Consider the following 20642-nt stretch of genomic DNA (forward strand, 5'->3'; position numbering starts at 1 on the left):
GGGGGTGGGGGGATGCAGGGAGGGGGGAGTCAAGCTACCTGTTTTGCAGAGCTCGGGGAAGGGACATCCATCCATAAACGCAGCTAAACCCCAACGGCCTCCTGCGCCTTTGCTTGGCCGTTCCTTTGCCGCCATCTGCTGGTTGTTCGAGGAAGTGCATGCGTTTTGCAAGACCTTTCTTTTCTTTCTCTTTCTTTCTCTTTCTTTCTTTCTTTCTTTCTTTCTTTCTTTCTTTCTTTCTTTCTTTCTTTCTTTCTTTCTTCCTTCATTTCCTTCTTTCTTTCCTCTTTCCTTCCTTCCTTTCTTCTTGCCTTCCTGCCTTCCTCTCTTCCTGTCTCTCTCTCTCTTTTTCCTTCCCTCCATCCTTCCTTCCTTTGTTCCTTTCTCTCTAATTCGTTCAGCAAATAGTCGTGGCTGAGGTCTCGGTTCTCCTGAGATTTGCATTCCAGTAAAGCAAGCTTCGTGGCCATCCCTTGAAAGTAAGATACAGAGGGAGTAAGGTGTCAGAGAAAAGAGCCGGAATTCAGAGGCGGAGAAGTGGGACTTCTCAGAATTCTGAATTTGCCCTCTATTCGCTGGGTGCCTCTTGGCCAGGCAGCTTAACTTTGCTGGGTCTCAGTTCCTCCAAGTAAAACTGGAATAATGATATGCACAAACAGGTGCGCTAGGCAGAGCAAAGGATCAATCATTTTTGTAAAGCACCTGCTCCACTCATATTCCCATTCTCTTCCCTTTTTGGAATCATGCGACTAAATTTCAACAAAAGCAGGGTTTATTTATATACTTTCTCTCTCTTCTGGGTTGTTCCAGAATACTGCTTCCTTACCTCTGCTGCATGATCACCAGCAATGGAATTCAACGAGTGTTGATTGAGTGGGGATTCGGGTCTGGGTTTAAAAGAGTCTAAAGGGAATGAGATGAAGCTGGTCTTCCAGCTCCCCATCCTCCTTCTGAGCCCTCCTGCGGGTCACACACGTATGGAGAGTTGTCCCCAGTGATTATGACAGATCCAGCTGTGGTTACCATCCTTTCTCACCTGGTGGCAATCCTTATGTCTGCTCCTGCCTGCCTCTCCTCAAATCCACTGGCCACAGGGTCGCAGGACTCATCTCATGAATGACGCTCAGCAGCTTCAGATTCAGTGACGCCAAGAGGCATGTCTGCCCTGACCCCTACTCATCTCCCCAACTTCACTTTGCCCTGTTCTTGAAAATCAAGCCACACAGGGCCCCTGGGTGGCTCAGTGGGTTAAGCCTCTGCCTTCGGCTCAGGTCATGATCTCAGAGTCCTGGGATCGAAACCTGCATTGGGCTCTCTGCTCAGCAGGGAGCCTGCTTCCTCCTCTCTCTCTGCCTGCCTCTCTGCCTACTTGCAATCCCTCTCTCTGTCAAATAAATAAATAAAATCTTTAGAAAAGAAAATCAAGCTATAATGGTCAAGCCACTCTACTCCTTCTACCCGACTGAAGGTCTTTGCATATACTGTTCCCTAATAGGGAATTCTCTGTTCACTACTGACATTTTTTTTTAAAGATTTTATTTATTTATTTGAGAGAGAGAGAGAGAGAGAGAGCCTGAGCCAGGGTAGGGGTGGGAGGAGGGGCACAGGGAGAGGGAGAAGCAGAGTCCCTGCTGAGCAGGGAGCCCAAAGCCACATGGGAGCCCCATCCCAGGATCCTGGGATCATGACCTGAGCCAAAGGCAGACGCTGAACCGACTGAGCCCCCCAGGCACTCCTCACTACTGACATTTTGAATTGGATAATTCTCTGTCGTGGTAGGGGGCTGTCCTGCGCCTTCTGGGATGTCTAGCTGCTTGTGTCCCCAGAGTCTACCCACTAGAAGCTAATAGCATGTCCTCCAGTTGTAACAGTCAAACCACGCAAAAATGTCTGCAGGTGTTGCTAGGTGACCTGGGGGGTGGGTGGTAAGGAGGAAATCACCTCTCGCAGAACACAGCTGCCTTCTCCTGAATGCCTTGGCCATCTGTCTCCTTGGTTCCTTTTCTTGACACTCAGATCAGTGCCCCTCCTTCCAAAAGCCTTTCCTGACCTCCCAGACTAGACTAGCCCCCCCACCCCGTTGCAGGCGCTCAGAGCCCTTAAGCCCTCTTCCATGGAGCAGAAAACAACGTAGATCACGGATTTTATTTTCCTACTTCTCTCCCCTAAGAGAATGTAAGCAATCAGAGGGGGACCTGGGGGGCCTTACTCACGGAGCTCCTCAGCCCCGTGGAAGCCTTGAAAATGGTAGGCGATTAAAAAAGGCTTTCTGGTACAATTATGTGCTACTGATAAAGGCTGGCTGGCCTCGAGGTTTGTGTTTGCAGAGTTTCACCTGCTGGGCAATTGGGACCTTTTCCACTTGTCACTCCAGCCTCTCTCTGATGTCCTTTGAGGCTTCGAGGCTTCGATGGTCTAAAGCTGATGTCACCAAGGTCCACAGACTGTGGCCTGCAGGCCCTGTCCAGCCTGCCACCTGTTTTCATACTGCCTGTAAGCATGGAAAGGCATATACACACACACACATATATATAATTTATATATATTATACATATAAATAACAGGAAATATATATAGGAATAATAATATAGGAAATATATATTTATATATATATATATCTTTTAAAGGCATGTGTGTATATATTTATTTATTTTAAGGTTTTTATGTTTTTAAATGGTTAGGAGAAAAAAATCAGAGGTTTATGACATGTGAAAATGACCTGCTGAGCAAATTTTGGTGTTCATAAATGAAGTTTTATCGGAATCTCTACACCCGTTCCCACACATACAAGCCACGGCTTTCTCGCTAGGATGCTGGAGTGAGCGGCGGGAGCTGCAGAAACCAACATGCTTCCTGTCGTCCTTGGGCGGAACAGCTTTCCCCACCCCAAGCCCACGGGGAGGCGTGGCTACTGCGCCCAGTTCTCTGAATGGAGAAGAGCCACCCATCCCCAGAAAGTCTGGGGTCCAGTTTCTGTTCTATGGAGGGGGAAAAGAAAGTAGAGACGGGGGCCCAGTTTCTTGACGGCTGGACTCCAAACGCATTAAATGAAGCCAATGATCATTGAGAAGTCGCTCTGAAATGCAGACAAGTTCCAGGACGCGAAGACATCCAGCACTCAGTAAAATAGGTGTCCAGGGGTGCCTGGGTGGCTCAGTCGTTTAAGAGTCTGCCTTCCGCACAGGTGAATCCCATGTCGGGGTCCCTACTGGGCGGGAAGCCTGCTTCTCCCTCTGTCCCTCCCCCTGCTTGTGTTCCCTCTCTCTCTGACAAATAAATACATAAAATATTTTTTTAAAAATTAAAAAAAAAAAAGTTGTTCATTCACAAAAGGTCGCCTCTGAGGGCAGAAGCCCAGGATCTTGAAGAAAAGGCAAGAGAGAGGCAGTTTCCATTTAAAATGCCTCCGCCCAAGGTTAAAAAGGACAGACTGCCAGAGTCAGAGGACAGTGAATGGGGGTGGTTCGGACACGCTCAAGAGGAAGGCAGCTTTGTGCTGGACCCCATTCTCCGCCAAGTAAAAGCAGAAAGCCTAAAGGTGCAGGACGAGGAGGAAAGCAAGCCGAGCCCTCAGGGATGACGTTCTGGGGGATTCGCTTTTCTTTTGGATGAAAGAAAACATAAAAGTTGTGTTTATTTATTAATTTCCTTTTTTTTTTTTAAGATATTTATTTATTTATTTATTTATTTATTTGACAGACAGAGATCACAAGTAGGCAGAGAGAGAGAGAGAGAGGAGGAAGCAGGCTCCCTGCTGAGCAGAGAGCCCGATGTGGGGGGCTCGATTCCAGGACCCTGGGATCATGATCTGAGCCCGGGGCAGAGGTATTTCTTTACTAATGCTTTAGCAATTCACAATACAAAGGAGGCTACAACTATGTTCTTAAATTTTTTTCTTTTCTCCCTCCCCCCCCCCCTTCCTTCCTTTCTTCCCTTCCTAGTTCAGATAACTGGCCATCACTCCAGGGAGCTCAGAGAACAGAAGGACTGGCCCAAGGCTCTGCGTCCAAGACGACTGCGTCACAAAGCGGGGGTCTCCCCTTCCGTGTCCTTTCTCTAATAATGATGCTTCGCCTCCCTCTCTGCTTCAGCCTATACAAGAGCCTCCTTATTTATCGTCTGAAGCCCCAGGATTTCCAGAGCCGAAATCCAAGCTGAAAATGCAGGCAATTACCCAGATAATTTAGGTAAACGTTGGGGCTGTGTGGTGAGTGTTTTAACATCCGTGTCTGAATTATTGGAGTAATTGTTTCCACTCCTGCTTCTCATTGTGAGGTTGAAGAGGCAATTCTCCCCACGACAACCCCTGTTTGTTTTGTCCGGGTTGAACAAGGCCAGTAGCTGAGGAGAGAGGGCTGAAGGCGGCCGGGCGAACTCCGGAGGGCTGAGCCAATTTGCGATTGAGGTCAATCACCTTTGTGTTTCCATAAAAACCCCATCCAGTTGGCACACTCAATCCCTAACCAACTCCCCGAACATGCCCCCAACGTAGGAAACATCAAAGAAGCGAGGGCACGTGTGTACCCATGTGTGTTTGTGTAAAAAAAAAAAAAAAAAAGCAACTAAAGGAGATTTTTTTTTTTTTTAAACACTGAAATCAAGTCTTGTGTAACTTTTTTTTAGGAAATGAGAGTGAATTTTGGAGTCGGGTACGTGGGATCCCCTCCATCCCTGCCCCCACCCCCCCAGACCCATGCTTCCAATTTCCTTATGAGCTCCGTGACCCCAAGAAAAGCTTAAACTCCTGGGGTCTTCACTTTCGTCCTCTTAAAACAGGGCTGATAATGACCCTGGCTTTATAGGGTTGCTGGGAGACAGTACAGACCCCGCAGAGAGCCCGGGACTGGTACCCTGTTAAGCTTGATACGTTATAACTGATGGGGTCTGGGGTCCCATCTGCTACCGCGAACGTAATCACAAGCATTTCCAGGAACGAGGCAACCACCCTCCAGACCTCCCAGCCGGCTTCTTTCCCGGTCGGCACGCCCACCGACCAAACAGGAAGGCATGTGCCCCACGGACACCCGAACAATGGGAAATCCGTGCATTAAAGTTTTATAGACGGCAGTAGCCCGGTTCAAATGAAACGGGCTCTGGAGAAAAGCAAACCGGTGTCCGATGACATCAAGTAGAACCAGGAGCCCAGAGTACACAAGCTTCTTGCCTCTGTTCTCATTTATTGCTGCTGCTCAAGCCAGTCCGGGCTGCAGGAGGTCGGAGGGCTCCTTCCTGATGAGAGATAAGGAAATGAAGGGCGGGGAAGGTCAAGGCTTCATGTCACAACCAGAGAACTTGGCGCTCAGTAAGCGCGGAGTCAACGCAGCAAGCAAAGAGGAGCAGGAAAATGCTGAGCGTGAATAAAGACGTTTTTGCGGTAAACTCAAGACAGGTGTACTGTCCCTGGTCCCTTCATGGCCACGCCAACCTCCGATCCAGGACCCACACTCGTATCCCACTTGGGCACGAGATACATCTCAAGGACCCACCCCAGGCTGGTTGCATTGGGGTTTGGGGGATAATCCCTGACCTCAGTATTTTTTTTTTTTTTTGAAAGCTCTCCAAAGGGTCCCAAAGAATAGCTAAACCATTTGGAGCTATTGGTCATCCCTACAGGTACTCCTAATGTCTAGTAAGTCATGTTTAGGAGTGAAAAACAGAAAATTAATCTTTTTTTCGGCTTTTCGAGTCAAAAGATGCACTGAAAACAAGAGAGAAGCCCTGAAATCCTAGCCCTAATGTTTATTAATTTTTCTTCCCTGGGGTCTATCTTCAGTGGGTCCCCGACACCCTGGAGCCTTAGTTTGCTGACGATGCGTAGCTGTCCATTGTTCTAGCAAGGTGGCCCGTGGCATTCAGCAAATGCTCAACGGAAGGGGAAAGCTATGCCCTTCTCCCCAAAAGCTTCAAAGTCAGTGCACCCAGAGGAAGTCAGAGTGAGTATATTCCAGGAACAGATTGGGGAGGGGGCTCAGACTCTGTCTCCTGCTACCGAATCCACTGCTGACATGCCCAGCACAGGGTCCGAACTGCTCAAGGCCACGGCCTTACCTTCTCTGATCATCCTGGCCCCATGCATCCTTGAAGCCTCTCTGTTCCCTTGATCCCAAGGCCTCCTGGTTCTCCCTCCAACTCCACCGCCTTCCTGCTGAGTGCACCTGTGGGGTCTTCCTCTTCGCCCATCTGTTCCATGATGTAGCCTGGAAAGTTCCACGTTCAGCCAGCCCTCCTCGGCTTTCCTCCTTGTTCCCAGGGCTCCCTAGTCATCCGCATGTCAGCCATTTCAAAACTGGTCCCTCTTTGGGCAGACCCTTCTTCTGAGCTCCGGGCTCGTGGACCTTGTCGGTCTCTACCTAGACATTTCAATCATACTTCTAATGGCAGTAGATTCAACCGGAATCCTATATCCGTGCTGCCGACTGCCCCGAACCGAGCATGTCCACGTCCGTATTCGCTGTATCGTTGGTCGGTACCCCTCCATCCTTCCAGCCCTCCAGGAACTACCTCCCGGGCCCCTCCTCTGTGCTGGGCATTATGCGAAGGGTTAGGAATCCAGCCAGAGTTGCCCCAAGCCGATATATCTCCACTCCAATGGCATTTACAGCCCACAGAAGACAGTCTTTAAGCAAGAAAACACACAGATGGCTACAGACCATCATACTGTAAGTTTCTCTGAGAGAAGGGTCTGAGGTCCCAGGTAAAGACACAACAGACTGACTTCACAGTCCCACCTGGGACAAACGCGTGTGCATGAGAAGTCCAAGATCAACGTGGACATCCCGGGAAGATGTGGGAAGGTTTCCTCAAGAAGTCCTTGGGGTGGCATCTGACTCATGATTTTGGCTCAGGTCATGATCAGGTCATGATCTCAGGGTTGTGAGACTGAGTCCTGAATTGGGCTCCATGCTCAGCCGGGAGTCTGCTGGAAATTCTCTCTTTCTTTTCCCTCCCAACTCTCTTGCTCTCTCTCTCTCAAAATAAATAAATCTTTAAGAAAAAAAGAATAGAATGAAGTTCATTTATCTATTGGTTCTGTAAGTGTTTATTGAGCCTCTACTCTGTGCATTGCCCTGTTCAGTGATGACCAGACCCTACAGTGATGGGGCTCATTGCCTCTTCAGTTCCTGCTTAAAGGAAGGAATGTTACCCGCCTCCAAAATTCTTAATCTTTTTAAAGCCATAAACACATTGGATACATTGGGGAAGCTGGAGAACCCCTTCTCAGACAGAGGCTTTTAAGTGGACAAAATGGAATACACAGCGTTTCAAAGGAAATCACATACTTGGTTAAGTATATTGAAATACTTTTCTTGGGTGCCTGGGTGGCTCAGCTGGTTAAGCGTCTGCCTTTGGCTCACGTCATGATCCCGGGGTTCTGGGTTCAAGTCCCGTGTCAGGATCCCTGCTTAGCAGGGAGTCTGCTTCTCCGTTTCTTCCCACTTGTGCTCTCTCTCTCTCTCTCAAATAAAGACTTAAAAAGAAAGAAAAGAAAGAAAGAAAGAAATATGCTTCTTAAGAGCTTCATTATTTGGACTTAGAGGATATGTCCAAGGTGAAGGTGATGACCAGGCTGTCAGCCCTGTGAATCCTGGTGCCATCTCAACTCGTCCACCTGACTCCATGCTCTGAGTGTGCGATTACCAGGCAACTTCAACTGTTCAACTCCTTCCCCCAGGAGTTGTTTTTGTTTGTTTGTTTGTTTGTTTGTTTGTTTGTTTTCCCAAGAAGAGGATGGTTTGCACAGGGGACCTAGATTCTTTCCTTGGCAACTGTGAAGGTCCTCGTGGATTCATAATTTCTGATGGACACATCTGACTTGGTGACAGTCACCCTTGTGAATGAACACGCTGGGTGTTGGGAGCACCTGTCACACACCCTAACTCTTAGCCTTCCCAGTGACCCCGTGAAGGCGGGAAAGCAGTTAGTTCTCTTGTCTCCAGGAGAAGGCGGGGATTGGGAGAACTAGATCGATTGTCCAAAGCCACATGGTTACAAAGCAGCGTCAAATTCAGAGTCCCTGTTTCCACCTTGCTTCCCTCTGTGGCACCATCACCATCGGACCGAGTTTGTTCTGTCCACAGGGAACATGAAGCGTGACAGAGAGCTTTGGGTAGGAAACACCTGTTGACGGAAGCAGGCATTGTGCTTTGGGAAACCAGAATGTACCAAGTGCCGAGCTCTGGGAGGCAGCCTCAAGGAAGCCCTTCTTCTCCTTGGAGCCTCCATTTCTGTCCCTGGGAAATGGGCACACTGGACCAGTGAGATTCCCAAAGCTCTTGGCGACAAGACTCCAGGCCAAGTGTCTTGCCCGTGTCAGGTAGCTACTGCTTCTAGATTTGCTGCAGTGACCCCCAAACTCCGGTCTCACTCACGGAGCTCTGTGTTTCACTGGCTGCCCGCCATGGGAGCTCTGACAGAAAAAGGAAGGCACACATTTACAGCCAAGGAACCCCGTAACTATCGTGTGCTCCTTCCTCCTGACTTCAAAAACACCCCCGTGCCATTTCCTTTCTGGGGCAGTATTCGTTTTACGAGCCCGGCAAGGACTGCGGGTTGGGGCGGGCGGGAGCGGGGGTTGCCGGGGGTTGGGAGGGTGGGGGGGTGTCCCCTCCCTCATCAGGAATGCCAGGATGGGCTTTGTTGTTGAATGGTGGGACTGGCGCCCGCACATGGGGGCGTCTTTGGCAGGAGGTTTAATGAGTTTTCCGTCTTCGGGGTGGTGGGTGCTTCCTTGCTTCCCTACCCTCTCTCTCCCAGGCTTGGATTGTGTGCTCTGCCGCCAGGCGGGACCCAGAACAATCCATCCTTTCTGAACTGACATCAGTTAATGGGAGTGGGGAGGAAGTGCCCGAGAGCAGGGGTGGGGGGGCGGGGAGGGCGCAGGGGAGCAGATCCTGCTGACACTGGGAAGGCCACCGAGGCCAGCATTACAATGTCATCCCCCTGCCCCCCAAGGGGCTTGTGTTCAGTCCCTTTTCTGAGGGTCAGGAGAGACACAGGCTGGAGCGGAAGTGGGGTTAAGAATGCTGTGCCTTTGTCCATGCTGGGGAGGCTCGAGTGGGCCCCCTGGGACTGCCCCCCTCAACGAGGCTCTTGACATCCACTTCAGACAGACTCCGGAGTCTTCAGAGATGAGTGAAAGGCAAGTGGGAAGTGGGGTGAGAGCTCGGGCCCCGCCTCAGGGCTCCTGAGGGTGCGAGGTTTTGACTTGGAATCAAGAAGCGTTCACACTGTTCCCTTTTTTTTTTTTTTTTTTAATGACCACCCTTCCCCACCCTTGAAATCTCAAGACGTGAGGCATTTGGGCCAAGGACCAGACTTAGATGATAAATGTCTGGTATTAGGGACAAATCCCACTTCCTGAACACAGAGGGCTAAATGTGCTCTTGGGACAGGACCTGTAGCTAACGAGGGTCTGTATGTTTTAGGGGGGCAGGGCAGCCAAAATATCCCTCCCCCCAGCTCCCCACCAACCAGCATTAGCACAAGAGTGAAGGTAGTGAGCCCGGACATGTGTTCTCAGTGGGGTCGAAGACTGATGGATTCCAGGTGAGGTGCCGGGACGGGGTTGGGGGGCAAGAATCTTACCGTTTATGTATAAAGCACAAATATGCATACAGTTCGTCAGGCCACTATCTCCGACAGACAGGCTCCGTACCTCGGGAATGTTCCCCGTGGAAGCTTGAGCACTTCCTGCGAGGGGTTCTCCCCACCTCGCCGATGAGGACACGGTCTGGTAAGCGAGGTGGCAACGCCTCCCCTCCCGCCCCCGGCCCCGCAGTCACGCATCTGGTCCAGCGAACGAGATCTGAACCGGGATGTCCCGGGTTCCCCAGCTCGCTGCACAACGGCGTCTTGCGTACAGGCTCCGAATGAGCGAGTTGAACCAGAATGACGATAACTCCCCAGTAGCGACACAGGAGGCCCCTGACAGCTCCTGAGGACCGAACCCCTGCGTCTTCAGACACGTGCTGAACACGGGAGCTCTGGGATCGTGAACTCTCAAGGCCAGCCTTTGGGTTTCATTTTTCAGATGGAGAAACTGAGGCTCAGACAAATTGAAGTCATTCGCCGATGATCACAGAGTCACAGGGAAGCAGGAGTGATGGGGTGTGAGTTTCGGCCGAACCCCTGAGGGCAGACTCCCGGTCATTTCCCTCTGTTGCGTCCTTGGTCTGTTCATCTCCCCTTCAAGCTAGTCTGTCCTGAGCCTTTCAGAGACTGTGAGCTTCCCAGAGCTCTCTCTCCCTGAGACTTTTCTTTCTTGGCTCCTCGTGTCTCTCCCCCTCCATCCCGAATGTGGCTGGAAAGTGAGAAGTCCTGTTGCGCGGATGAGAGGAGACAAACATTCTAGAAAAGCTGTCCCCTTCCTCCCTCTGACTTGAGACACAGGCCAGGCCTGGAGCCCATGTGTTGGTTCCATGAATGGGAACAAAACACTTTGCCTCTTTGGGTCTCTGCTTCCTCATCAGTTAAAACAAGGGTGATAATATTGGTCCCCAAGCAGGGAGGGGTGGGTGGCTCAGTCATTGGGCGTCTGCCTTCGGCTCAGGTCATGGTCTCCGGGTCCTGCGATGGGGCCCCCCATCAGGTTCCCAGCTCAGCGGGAGCCTGCTTCTCCCTCACCCACTCCCTTTGCTTGTGTTCCTTCTCTTGTTGTGTCTTTAAAAAAAAAAAAACATTGGTGCCCAAGAGTCATCATGAAAGGCAGAAGGATGGGGTGTGTGCCAAGCACTGGTGAGAGGTTCTTCCTTGGGGACAGAGACCCGCTCCTACTGGCATTACTCCATCGGAGTCAGCTAAGAAGGTGGAGGGGCCTGGGGAGGTGGGCTCCAGACTCCTGGGATGTCCCTCTGTCCCTCACGTTCTGACTGTCCCCGTACACAGCGACCCGGTCTGGGAGAGCCCCGCATCGCTGAGCGATGTGCAGAGGGTCCCGCCGACGTCCAGTTCCGCTCCCTCTCTCACACGTGCTCATTCGTGTCGTCATCCGCTTACTTACCCTACAATAGTTAATAAACCGCCCTTCATCACTTTATACATGACATATGGTGGCTCAGGACTCTCTGCCATGAACACGATGGTCAAGGTCAGTGCTCACACTGCAGAGGGGGCAGGGAGAGCGAAATACCAAGTGAAAAATGCACTTGATAAACACGGATTGTGATAAGTGCAAAGCAGGACGTCAACAGGCAGGCGGGAGGCAGGGAGGGGCCAAATCCCACAGAAGGGCCTCGAGGAGATGACGTTGGACGTGATGTCGCACCACAGGAGATAGCCAGGGGAAGGGCTCAGATCAAAATCACAACACCTTACCGATAACTTCCCTCTTCGTTGTCATTAAAATGCCATTCAGGATCTTTCTTTTAAATCTGAAAACAAAAAGGTTTAATAAAATAATGCATCAGCAAGTGCCTAGTACAAGCCTGGCATGGTTTATTTTTAGTAAAAATATTACTGATTTGCAATCAAATTTCTTTCCTTTTTTCTTTTTCTCTTTTAAAGATTTTATTTATTTATTTGACAGAGAGAGAGAGCACACAAGCAGGGGGAGTGGCAGGCAGAGGGAGAGGGAGAAGCAGGCTGCCTGCTAAGCAAGGAGCCCAACTCAGGGCTCAGACCCCAGGACCCCAGGATGATGACCTGAGTTGAAGGCAGACACCTAACCAACTGAGCTACCCAAGTGCCCTGAATTCGTTTCTTTAGAATAATAAAACCATTTTTTCCCAAGTCCACACCTGCAAATGCCTCTCCCTCTCCATCATTTTAGCACTTGCAAAGCAGGGCAAGATCAGGACTTTTATCTAAGTATTATACCCATATGAATAGTATTTACTTTGCAAGTGAATTCATTTTTCTCCTCTTTAAACCCCTGTCCGCTTCCTTTTGGCAGTTCCACCTAGGGGATCCCTCCAGGGATCAATCCCAAGAGGTGGGGGAGAGCAGGAGGTGAGATACTAGGTTTTGGGTTTTTTTTTTTTTTAAGGTTTATGACACGTTTCACCCAACTGACCTTCACGGGTTTACCCTCCCAAAGGAAGAGCCTGTCCAGAGAGACCTTTCTCCCTTCATTCTCTTTTTCCTACTAAGGAGGGAAGGAGTGAGTTCTTTCCTCGGATCCCAGGATCCCCATCAGTCTGCCTGCTGGGGAGGACTAAATTAGGGCTAATGATCTCCTGTCTTTGTCAGCACAGGCGTTGCTACTGGGTCGGGTCTCCCAGGGTGGGGGGAGACCTTCCTTGACCTTGAAATGCAACCACCAGTCTTGGAAAACAAGGGTGGGATCGCTTAGTTCCTAAGGGACTGGGGACGACAGCCCCAGAGTCTTAGAAAAACAAAGGTAAGAGGCTGCTGGGGCTAGTGGTTGCTCCTGAGTCCCATCCTGCCAAAGGGCTCCTCATTTACTCATTTGCCACCTCGTGCCTTCCGGAATTTTAAAAGAGGAAGAAACACACATTTGTTTATTCATTCTTGTCTCCTGCGATCTCAAACCCAAACCGTGTTTAGGCTTAAGGAGCGGAGGAAGAGACTCACCAAAATAAGAAATACGTCAAACTCCACTAAGCTGAAGGTCATTTGGAGGGAAGAATGGGGAGGGGTTGGAATTTAGGGGACAAGGGTCTTTAAAATACATTTTGGAAAGTCTGAAACATTCCCAAATAGAATGAATTCCCCAGTGCCTAGCAACCAGATACTACAGTCATCCTAACTTTGGACGAAGACCTTTTTAGCATTCTGGCTTTGGGGGGGGGACCCTCACGCCACACCTTAAAATGTGCACGTTACATAATAAATACAGTTTTCTGTGGCTAATGAAGTTGAGTTTTGGCGAGTCGACCTAAAGCCCCATCTTCCTCATACCCGAGCATTCATTTCCATTTGGAAAAGGACCCACCCTCTGTCCAGAGGTGAGATGGGCCCCATTTCAGACATACAAAATGACATCCAGATCAACAAAAAGAGAGATTTTACTAATTTAAAACGTCTTATGATAATGGGGCTTTAGGGCGGAGGGGCCTAGAGGAGGAATTGTCAAAGATTCAACCCAGACTTCTAGGACCGATGAAAAAAAAATATCAAAGATGGGAGATTTTCACCACCTTTATTCCTTTATTTTTTTAAAGATTTCATTTATTCGACAGACAGAGATCACAAGTAGGCAGAGAAGCAGGCGGTGGCGATGGGGGTGGTGGTTGGGAAGCAGGTTCCCCGCTGAGCAGAGAGCCTGATGCAGGGCTCCATCCTAGAACCCTGAGATCATGACCCAAGCCGAAGGCAGAGGCTTTAACCCACTGAGCCACCAAGGCACCCACCACCTTTATTTTTGCTATCCTATCTTGAGCGCTCGGTGCCATGGATTACGCTGAAGTCCTGGCCGTCACCATTTTATAAACAGATGACAATCCCTCACCCCTGCTGCTAGGGGATATTATTACTCTTCCCATTGTGTTTGTTGTTCTTATTAATGAGCCTGCATCACTATTATGTCGCGTCTTCATAAGGAAATATGGGCTCAGAGCATTAGACTAGCCCATCTAGATCACACAGCATCTGCTGGAGTTGAATCCAAACTCTGGTCTTACCCCCTCACCGATAAGCTCTCATGTGATCTCCGCCGTCAAAAACCCAGCCCCTGGGTTCAGAATTTTGTCTCCTCTGCTTGCAGATAAACCTGTCATTCACCTTCCTGTCTCTGAGTTTTTGTGTTCTTTTTGTTTAAGCAAAGATAAAAGTAAGACCTACGGACGCAGTGGCCCACAGGCTTGCCACAGGTCAAGTAAGTTGCCTGGAGTCCTCTTGTAGTCGTGATGTCTCCCTGAGATGTTACTTATTCTTTGATCTTGGTTGCTGCGTTCACAAAGGCGGCCAGAAGTAGGTGAGCAGGGGAGTATGACGGAGAAAAGAATACTGAATGCTAGCAGGTGACCCTCCGATGGGGACTCCGGCACCTGACCTACTCGCTGTCTGGAGCCTACTATGTGCTCAATAAACATTTACCAAGGGGAAAAAAAAAAAAAAGAATTTCTAACTGCGAGCAGGAAGGAGTTCCTCACTTGTGAGCCCCGAGGGGTGGGGGGAGGGTGGTCAGTGGTGGGTTTTGGGGGGTGATAGCTATGAATTTCTGCTGAAGGGGAGGCCCCCTATCTTCTGGGCTCTGAGAAAGGGCATTTTCTTGCGAGGAGAATGGCAAACCTTCCTGGGGGTCTTCAAAGGGCCTGCGACGCCCCAAACTGGGGAATGAAGCCATTCCAGCAACATTTTTTCTACAGAATTTGCCCCTTGGCAAACTTCCTCAAAGTGCAAAGTGGTAAGAGCTGTTGGACAAGGTTTCAGAAATAAATACATATACACGCACACACATAGGTCTGCAATTAGAGAGCTGTGTGTGTGTGTGTGTGTGCAATTGTTAGACCTTATCCAGCTCATTGGTATGTGTGAATCTAAATATTACACATTAATTTCATTTCTTGTAAAAAAAAAAAAAAAAAAAAACAACCACCTAACAGCAACCCGAGACCCATAAACAATTTTACCAAAAACTCGGGGGTCTGCCTTTCCGTGTTTCCTGTCCTGGCCTTCAGAAATTCGAAGTCCTTGACCTCGAGTACATTGGATTTTGCAATTACTACTTTTGTCATTTTACTCAGTGTGTGTGTGTCCCTAAACAATGTTCACATCCATCAGGCCATCATTTTAATCATGAAACCATTGTCCCCCGCCCCTTCTGTAATGACTCGTTTAATACACGGGTCGTTATGAGACCGAAGGAGAAGTGAGCCGGGAACGGGATCTGGCCTATGTTGACCGCCCCCTAGAGAATATCACTTTTTAAAAAAGATTTTATTTATTTATTTGACAGACGGAGATCACAAGCAGGCAGAGAGGCAGGCAGAGAGAGAGGAGGAAGCAGGCTCCCTGCTGAGCAGAGAGCCCGATGTGGGGCTCAATTCCAGGATCCTGAGATCATGACCTGAGCCAAGGCTTTAACCCACGGAGCCACCCAGGCGCCCCAGAATCAGCATTTTCAAAAGCCCTCTGTCGATGAGAAACTCAAGTGAGTTCTCTATGTCCTAGTCTTTTGAACTAGGAAGTTCATGGATTCCAATTCTCTGGTAAAATTCACTTTTCAACTCTTTTCTCCTTCTTTGGCTTTGCGTCTCTTGAACATATTAATCATGGTTATTTATTTACTTATTTATTTAAATTTATTTGACAGACAGACACACAAGTAGGCAGAGAGGCAGGCAGAGAGAGAGAGGGAAGCAGGCTCCCTGCTGAGCAGAGAGCCCGATGTGGGGCTCCATCCCAGGACCCTGGGATCATGACCTGAGCCGAAGGCAGAGGCTTTAACCCACGGAGCTACCCAGGCGCCCCGAGAATGTCATTTTAATTTCATTCTCACGACAACTTTAGGAGGTACGTGTTCTGATCGCATTTCGCAGAGGAGAAAACGAAGGTGTACGGGGGTTCAACTCGTCCCGGGTCACCCCGCGAGTCAAGAGAGAGGCCCAAGAAATCTGCCCCGGGAAAACAATTTCTGAATTCCTGAATCTTCCTTCTGGCCCACCTCTCACCTTGGGGCAGGACTCCCTACGGGACAGAGAACCTAGCTTTTGATGTGCTAATCCCATTTGTTTGCCTGGAGATCAGAAGGGGATACTTGGATTTATTTATGTAGAACCTGACTCCGGCAGGCCTCTGGAGATTACAGAGATTAGCTGTTCGAATTGTGTTGTTGGGTTAGATTATTGGCCAGCAAGGTCAAGAATCTCCCGCTCCCTCTGATGGTTTGACGACCTCAAGGCAACACGTTTAACTTTCTCCGTTTGACTCACCCATTCTTTTTCTCTAAGATGGGTACTTTCTCCCCGGAGGGGCTCCACGGTCACCAGCTACCTGGGTCTGGCTCCCTGTCCCCTCCCCCTTCACCCATCCAGCACCCCAAATTGAAATTCATATCCCAGAAACTCCATACCCTCCCTGCAATGGCTTCCTGTAATCCCAGGAGTAAATACCCTTTCCTCATCTCTTTGTTGAAGCCAGGAATGCTCCTTCTGGGCAGAAGTTTTGGTTTTTTGTGGGTTTTTGTTGTTGTTGTTGTTGTCTTGTTTTTAAGATTTTATGTATTTGAGGGGAGCCTGGGTGGCTCAGTGGGTTACAGCCTCTGCCTTCAGCTCCGGTCATGATCCCAGGGTCCTGGGATTGAGCCCCGCATCGGGGTCTCTGCTCCGCGGGGGGTCTGCTTCCTCCTCTCTCTCTACCTGCCTGTCTGCCTGCTTGTGATCTCTCCCTCTCTTTGTGCCAAATCTTTTTTTTAAAGATTTTATTTATTTGAGAGAGACAGCATGAGCCTGATCAGGGAGAGGCAGAGAGAAGGAGCAGCAGTCTCCTTGCTGGGCTCCAGACACAGGCGCTCAAGCCTCGATCCCAGGACCTGGGGATCATGATCTGAGCCGAAGGCAGATGCTTAAGTGAGCCACCCAGGCACCCGCCGACAGAAGTTTTAATGAGGATAGAATGATAAAATAGATTGAAAGCACAATGTGTTGCACAAAATTGCTACTCAAAGTAAGCGGAGTGCCCTCATTCTAGATGGGGAAGGATTTTCTCTTCCCCTGAGAAAGGAAAAGACAGTGGTGGGGGTGGGTGGGAAGGTAGGGGGTCGGGGGGATTAACAGGCCATCCGAAAGTCAAAATCCCAAAGAAAACCACAAGATGGTCCTCCCGAGAGGCATGGCTTTTATAAAAGCCAGTCTTGTTCATCCATGCCTTTCCTTGCCTCCGTCTTAGGATTCTGGGGTCCCCCTCCCCCAGCCTCTCTGCGGCTCTGCCCCCTCAGGCCTGGGCATCTCTTGGGAAATGTTCTGGGGTTTCATGGGCTTTTCTCAATTTCTTGCTGGACAGGCATTTTCAGGGCCCTGACCTCAGACTCTCTAATGTGGGTTGTTTTCCAAATTTCTAGTATGTGCATATGCAGAGGGTGCTCCCGATAGCTAATCACTGCCTCTCACCAGCCCTTTCAAAGGAGATGGAATCCAAGAATCCCCCAGTTGTCCCAAACCTCAAACGCCAGGTGAGCTACGCGGGGGAAGACAGCCTCAACCAGCTCTCTTTTGGGTGTTCCCGGCATTCGGGCTGATAAGGGATTGAGGAGCCTAACCTGCCTGCCCAGAGGGCAAAGTGGGTAGAAGGTGTGACGGTGATCACCTCCTAGCAGGCATTTTCCAGAACTCTCCAGCTTCCTTTGTCTCTCGCTACTTTCACAACAGCCTGCCGGGGCTGACCGTAGACCCCTGGGATAGGGGAAGATACCGAGGCTCAGGGAGGTTAAGAAACACACCCAAGGTCAAGTGGTGGAACCAGGACACACGCCCAGAATTTCTCCACTTAGCCAGTGGGTTCCGACTTCTGGTCCTTAGTCCTCTGTGTGACTGCCCCCGCCCCACATCCTGCTGCCCACCATCATCCCCAAATTGTCTTGTATTTAAAATCTGTTGGAAACCAGGACTTTCAAGAAAGAGCTGTTTCACCTTTCGCTGGTTCTAAGGAAAACAGGTCCCAAGCTGTCGGCAGGTGACAAGGAATTCAAGGACTGTGGTGCTGGCGCCAGCCTCCCTGGCATTGGCGTGCATGCAAAGATTCTGGAGAGATGGGAAAAGCTGTGTAGGATAGGGTCCCTAGTGGTTCCTGTGCTTTGGTGGTTGGCTTACATTGGACGAACCCAACTTGAGAACCACCTGGAAGTAACTAGGGAATATATACTATCTCTCTTCACGCCATCAAGGATGGATTCCACAGCAAGAGCCTCTAGATTTTTTTTCATAAAACAGCAAGGCAGTCAATTTAGCCATGACCAAAACGTGAATGAATGAGCCATGGATTCAGTGCTGGGCAGAGAAAAACCACAGAAGTATAGTCCCGTATTTTTCTTGGAAATACGTTATAAGCAGCCATTAAAGTTAATATGCGTGTGTGTTGTCACTGAACGATTCTAGGATTGATGTCCTTAGCTGTGGCCAAAAGACTTTTGGAAAGATAAGTAAATCGTCTTTAGAGGTTTATTTATTTTATCTTGGCTCTGGATTTTATTTGTAATGCATTTTTTTTTTTTTTTTGGTTTTGCCATTTAAAGATTTTTCCCCCCATAATTGGATGCTCTCCAAATTATATCCTGTAACTGCAAAAGCAATGTGTGTCTTGTTATTAGAACCCCCCATGTTCCAGTTTCCTTGGAGTAACAGGGGTCCATGTGTGAAGAGGATCTTTTTAAAAATTGGGTGAATTCAGGGGTGCCTGGGTGGTTCAGTCATGAAGCATCTGCCTTTGGCTCAGGTCCTGATCCCAGGGTCCTGGGATTGAACCCTGCATTGGGCTCCCTGCTTGGCGGGAAGCCTGCTTCTCCTTCTCCCACTCCCTCTGCTCGTGTTCCCTCTCTTGCTGTGTCTCTCTCTGTCAAATAAATAAATAAAATCTTTAAAAATAAAATAAAATTGGGCAAATTTGGGTAACCCTCTCGGGTCTCCTCCCTCTTTGGGAACTTTGTACTGTTGCTCAATGAACTTTACTATCACTCAATAAAATAACATTAAAAAGTGAAATGAAATAAAATAAAATAAGGTGAATTCTCTTGAATGTAAAATTTTGCACACATTCAAACACCTTCAACATGCAAACAGAAGTCTAGACTCTTCTCTGGGGCACTTGAAGATCTTGCTTTTGGGGTGCCTGGGTGGCTCAGTCATGAAGCATTTGCCTTTGGGTCAGGTCGTGATCCCAGGGTCCTGGGACTGAGCCCCACATCGGGCTCCCTGCTCAGCGGGAAGCCTGCTTCTCCTTCTCCCGCTCCCCCTGCTTGTGTTCCCTCTCTCACTGTGTCTCTCTCTGTCAAATAAATAAATAATACAATCTTTAAAAAAAAAAAATCTCGCTTTTATCTTTGTAATCCACACGTCCATCACTTTCACTTTTGAAAAAAATGCCTAACACCTACCAAGTGCCTACTGTGTGCCAAGCACTAAGTATTTCTCCATATAGTTCATCCTTCCTGCAAGCCTGGGATGTGGGTGCTGGTACTGTGTCCCGTGATACCGAGTGGGAAACTGAGATTTAAAGAAGTGAAGGTTTTCTCAAGATGCTTTAGGGACAACATGGCCCATCCCAGATTGATCCCATGCATCTGCCCTTGGGAGGACCCTGGCCTCCTAACCTACCTCTCCAGGCCCAGGATTTCTCTGTCTGGATGCTCTTAGCATTTTGGACCAGATCATTCTTGAGCATTGTAGGATGCTGACAGCGCCCCCCTCCCCCCACCAAATACCAGCACCAACACCCTCTCCCCCGCATTTGGGAGAACCAAAAACATGACCAGACACAGCCACATGTCCCCTGGCTGGGGGTGGGGGTGGGGGCAGGGGTGGTGGTGGGAATCCTCTCACACAAAAAAACCAGCACGCTACTCCAGGCGAAGATCTCATTCCCAAGGAGCCGTGTGTGATCTGTGGGGTGAACCAATCACTCATTGAATCTTGAGCTGGTTCATGAGTCTGACCCCTGGGAGGACCTCATCCAGATACCCTGGACCCACTGATAGGCTCCCTCTTACCTATAGGGCAGCAAGACATGTTCCTTTCATTTTCCTTTTATTTTTATCCTTGCTACCCTTAATCCATGTTCCTGGGGTTAAGGTCATGTTATGGCCTTGTCTGAACCTTCCCGTCTTGGCCGGACGTGAGAGGCAAGGGCCCTGTGATCCTTACCTTCCTTACACATTTTTGATCCCAAAGTCTAGGGCAGGATCTGGCAATGAACATAGGTAAATATCTGTCTGGTCAATGGAAAGAAAGATACAGAAGGGTAGCCAGTGAGGGCACCCCGGGGGGATAGGGGTGAGGGTCAGGGAACAGTGAGTTTTCTCTTTCACTTGCATATTTTTGCATATTCTTTGACTTGAAGGGGGGGAGAAAAGTATTTTTATAATATTAAAAGAACTCCAAAAATATTCAGTAAGTCTGAATACACCGTATGCTACCAAATTAATTTTTAAAAGAATGTGTATGCAAAGACACGGGAAAAAATACAGCAAAATGTCACCCGGGGTTGTCCTTGGATAGGGTTCATTTTTCTTCTACGCGTCTCAGGGATTCTCAGGTGATGCATTCATTGGAGGTCCCTGCCCCTGTTTGGGAATTGGGGTGGGGGTGGGGCATCCTGGCCTTGAGTACGCAGCTCCCTCCGTGGGTGAACATAGGCAAAGATCATCTTCTGAGCTTGGTTCTATCATCTGCTAAATGAGATGATAATGCAGGGACCCCACCGTGAGGATTTGGAACGATTAGAAGAGGTAAGAAATGGAAAACAAAGCATGTTAATAAAGGCTCCATAAATGGCAACAATCTCATCAAAATGCCTTCTTTCTCGGGGGCCCTTGGATGGCTCAGGCGGGGAAGCATCTGACTCTTGATCCCAGCTCAGGACATGAACTCAGGGTCATGAGTTCAAGCCCTGTGTTGGGATCCACATGGAGCCTACTTTATACAAAAAAAGGTGTGTGTGTGGGGGGGAAATGTATACTTTTTCTTTTTAACAAGAAAAGATCAAAGCCAATAAAATTTGTCTTTTAAAAAATCCTGGAGGAGGGCTATCGG

This window comes from Mustela erminea, chromosome 13, assembly GCF_009829155.1.
Source record: "Mustela erminea isolate mMusErm1 chromosome 13, mMusErm1.Pri, whole genome shotgun sequence".
In the NCBI taxonomy this organism is placed as follows: domain Eukaryota; kingdom Metazoa; phylum Chordata; class Mammalia; order Carnivora; family Mustelidae; genus Mustela; species Mustela erminea.